This window comes from Triticum dicoccoides, chromosome 1B (assembly GCF_002162155.2).
Source record: "Triticum dicoccoides isolate Atlit2015 ecotype Zavitan chromosome 1B, WEW_v2.0, whole genome shotgun sequence".
NCBI lineage: Eukaryota > Viridiplantae > Streptophyta > Magnoliopsida > Poales > Poaceae > Triticum > Triticum dicoccoides.
In genome coordinates, this window is record NC_041381.1 from 454,648,463 (window position 1) to 454,653,330 (window position 4,868).

Genomic DNA, 4,868 nt, shown 5'->3' on the forward strand with positions numbered 1-4,868 from the left:
TTCCAAGAGAGCAACGAAGTGCTTCTTGGATTTGCCCTTGAGCTTACTCATGAAGGACTCAAATTCATTTACCTCCTCATTAGACCCCTTACCATCATCAAACCCAACCGTCGAAGAAGGATTAGGAATAATGGTGGTTTTGATGTTAGGGGTTACCTTGTTGGTGGCTTTAGCCATGAGGCACTTGGCGGTGATGTTCTCATTGGGTGAATCGAAGAGAGACACCCGGGGAGTTGTGGCAATGACAACGGATGCCATGGCCATTGCTTCACTATCTTCATCATCATCGTCATCCTCACGGTATTCTTCTTGAACCACCAACCCGCGAGTAGGAGTCTTCTTGGTGAAGTTGTTCTTGTTGGGGAAGGACTTGGCCTTGTCTTTTCGGATGAACTTGCCACCATTTTCTTCCCGCTTCTCATAAGGACAATCCGCAATGAAGTGACTCACGTTACCATAGTTAAAACAAGTTCTAACTCGTTGCTTGCCCTTGAGGCCACTTGAGTTGTTCTTGTTGAAGTTGGGTCTTGTATTCTTCTTACTCCAAAATTGTCTTGAGGCAAGAGCCATGTGCTCATGATAATCATACTTCGTGTCTTCGGGGTTGCTCTCCTCATCTTCCTCTTCTTCTTCTTCTTCCACACTAACCTTGGCCTTCAAGGCAAGATTGGGCTTCTTTGCCCTTTGAGAATGGAGCACCGCATTGTCGGCGGTCTTGTCCAAGATGCTCATTGCAACGAACTCATCCAACACTTCACCTGAGGTCATGGAGTGGAAGTCCGGTCTTTGACGAATGATGGAGGGCATGGCCTTGTTGTAGGGCATCATGGCCTTGAGGAACTTGCGCTTGATCCAATTGTCATCCATGTCCTTGCTCCCATGATCTCGGAGTGCGACCGCGAGTTTGGTCACTCTTCGAAAGAGCTCACGAGGTTCTTCATCTTCTTTCATTGCAAACTCGTCGGCTTCATCTTGCACAACTTCATAGTTGGAGCGTTGAATGCTAGCACTTCCTTGATAGAGAGACACAACACATTTCCATGCGTCTTTAGCCATGGCATGAGGACGAAGATGAGGGAGATCTTGGGGAAGGATTGCATCTTGGATGATTAAGAGAGCACTTTCATTGAATTGATTATCCACGGCTTCTCGAGGGGTGAAGTTGCTTGGGTCATGTGGATAGAAACCTTCTTCTATAATTCTCCAAAGATTAGTATTCACATGCTTTAAATGACGCTTGAAACGATAAACCCAAGCATCAAAATCCTCATTTTTCACAATCTTAGGAGGTGGACCGGCATGATTTAAATGAGTAGTTGGAATCGGTCCACCATAAGTAGGAGGTTCCACATGGGCAAAGATGTCGGAGCCATTTCTACCACTAGTAGAAGGACCTTTTTCACTATTAGCTTCCCCCTTGTCGGAGGTGGCATCCGTCACCTTGTTAGTCGGATCACCCACTTTCATCGGCGAGGTAGATAGTTTAAGTCCTTCTAGGAATTCAGAAAACATGCTTTTAACCTCGGCCGTCATGGAGGTTTTCAATGTGTCTAAAGCCACATTGAATTCCTCACGTGAGACCGAGGTTCCCCCTTCGGCCGAAGACGAGATAGGATTCCCACCGGAGTGCTCCTCCGCACCGTCGTTGATGTCAACCATACTATTCGGACGGCAAAGTCCTTAATAAAGAGACGAGGCTCTGATACCAATTGAAATGATCGATATGGTTGACTAGAGGGGGGTGAATAGGCAACTAATAATTTTTAGACTTTTCTTTAACAATTTAAACCTTGCAACGAAATAGGTTGTCTAGATGTGCAACTACGTGGACAACCTATATGATGCAAAGACAACTAGCACACAAGCAAGCAATAGATACAACACAAGTAAGCTTGCAAAAGTAAAGGCACGAGATAACCAAGAGTGGAGCCGGTGGAGACGAGGATGTGTTACCAAAGTTCCTTCCTTTTAAAGGGAAGTACGTCTCCGTTAGAGCGGTGTGGAGGCACAATGCTCCCCAAGAAGCCACTAGGGCCACTGTAATCTCCTCACGCCCTCACACAATGCGAGATGCCGTGATTCCACTATTGGTGCCCTTGAAGGCGGTGACTGAACCTTTACAAACAAGATTGGGGCTATCTCCACAACACTTGGAGGCTCCCAACAACACCACGAAGCTTCACCACAATGGAGTATGGCTTCGAGGTGACCTCAACCGTCTAGGGTGCTCAACACCCAAGAGTACCAAGATCCGCTAGGGATAAGTGGTGGGAATAAAATTTCTCTTGGTGGAAGTGTAGATCGGGGCCTTCTCAACCAATCCCAAGCAAATCAACAAGTTTGATTGGCTAGGGAGAGAGATCGGGCGAAAATGGAGCTTGGAGCAACAATGGAGCTTTGGGGGAAAGAGGTAAGTCAACTTTGGGGAAGAAGAAACCTTTATATAGTGGGGGAAACAATCCAACCGTTACCCACCAACCAGCCACGCACAGAGCGGTACTACCGCTTGGACAGGGCGGTACTACCGCTCCCTCCCAGTGGTACTGCCGCGCTGACGAGGGGAGCAGGGTCCTGGCCCCAGAGCGGTACTACCGCAGAAGAATAGGCGGTACTACCGCTTGGAGCGGTACTACCGCCCCTACTGCCGCTACTAGTACTATAAAACCCGACACGAAAAACAGTAGTCGAGAATCGAGGCAGTAGTAGCCCGGAACCACTGCGGTACTATGGCCAAAGCTTACAAGCGGTACTACCGCTCAGGGAGCGATACTACCGCTCGGGAGCGGTACTACTGCTCGAGGAGCGGTACTACCACTTGACGAGCTTCGGCGGTACTACCGCTGAAGACCGCGGTACTACCGCTGGGACAGGACAGGCAGGCACAGATTAAGGAAAGATAGCTCCAACGAAGCGGAAAGAAGCATCGAGTGTGATAGGGATGTGTACGTGTTGATTCCACCCTAGCCTTACCAAGGCGAATCCCCTCTTGATAGTACGGTGACTCCTACGAAACTAGACCACCAGCATAGAAACGAAGGAGCTACACCGTCTTGAATAAAACATCGAGGGGAAGTAATCGTCTCATGCCAAAGGATGAATCTCTGAAAGAACTCAACACACACGATTAGTCCGCAAAAGCATTGTCATCAATCGACAAAAAATCTTGGGGATAAATATGCCCTTACAACCTGGATGCTCATATTGGATCCTACATATTCTACGAAGATCTTTATCGGTCAAACCGCATAACAACATACGTTGTTCCCTTTGTCATCGGTATGCTACTTGCCTGAGATTCAATCGTCGGTATCTCAATACCTAGTTCAATCTCGTTATCGGCAAGTCTCTTTACTTGTTATGTAATGCATCATCCCGTAACTAACTCATTAGCTACATTGCTTGCAAGGCTTATAGTGATGCGCATTACCGAGAGGGCCCAGAGATACCTCTCCGACAATCGGAGAGACAAATCCTAATCTCGAAATACGTCAACTCAACAAGTACCTTCGGAGACACCTATAGAGCACCTTTATAATCATCTAGTTATGTTGTGACGTTTGGTAGCACACAAAGTGTTCCTCCGGTAAGCGGGAGTTACATAATCTCATAGTCATAGGAACATGTATAAGTCATGAAGAAAGCAATAGCAACACACTAAACGATCAAGTGCTAGGTTAACGGAATGGGTCAAGTCAATCACATCATTCTCCTAATGATGTGATCCCGTTAATCAAATGACAACTCATGTCTATTGTTAGGAAACTTAACCATCTTTGATTCACGAGCTAGTCAAGTAGAGGCATACTAGTGACGCTATGTTTATCTATGTATTCACACATGTATTATGTCTCTGGGTAATACAATTCTAGCATGAATAATAAACATTTATCATGATATGAGGAAATAAATAATAACTTTATTATTGCCTCTAGGGCATATTTCCTTCATTGATATGTGGGTGGACCGGTGCTTGGGTGCTGCCCTTACTTGGACAAGCATCCCACTTATGATTAACCCCTATTGCAAGCATCCGTAACTACAAAAGAAGTATTAATGTAAACCTAACCACATCATTAGACATATGGATCCAAATCAGCCCCTTACGAAGCAACGCATAAACTAGGGTTTAAGCTTCTGTCACTCTAGCAACCCATCATCTACTTATTACTTCCCAATGCCTTCCTCTACGCCCAAATAATGCTGAAGTGTTATGTAATCGACGTTCACATAACACCACTAGAGGAGAGACAACATACATCTCATCAAAATATCGAACGAATACCAAATTCACATGATTACTAATAGCAAGACTTCACCTATGTCCTCAGGAACAAAAGTAACTACTCACAAAGCATATTCATGTTCATAATCAGAGGAGTATTAATATGCATTAAGGATCTGAACATATGATCTTCCACCAAGTAAACCAATTAGCATCAACTACAAGGAGTAATCAACACTACTAGCAACCCACAGGTACCAATTTGTGGTTTTGGTACAAGATTGGATACAAGAGATGAACCAGGGTTTTGAGAGGAGATTGTGCTGGTGAAGATGTTGATGGAGATTGACCCCCTCCCGATGAGAGGATCGTTGGTGATGATTTCCCCCTCCCGGAGGGAAGTTTCCCCGGCAGAACAGCTCCACCGGAGCCCTAGATTGGTTCCGCCATGGTTCTGCCTCGTGGCGGCGGAGTTTCGGCCCGTAAGCTTGCTTCTGATTTTTTTTCTAGGGTAAAAGCCTTCATATAGCAGAAGATGGGCACCGGAGGGCCATCAGGGGGCCCAGGAGACAGGGGCGCGCCCAGTAGGGGTGGGCGTGCCCCCCACCCTCCTGGCCAGGGTGTGGGCCCCCTCCGGTGTTTTCTT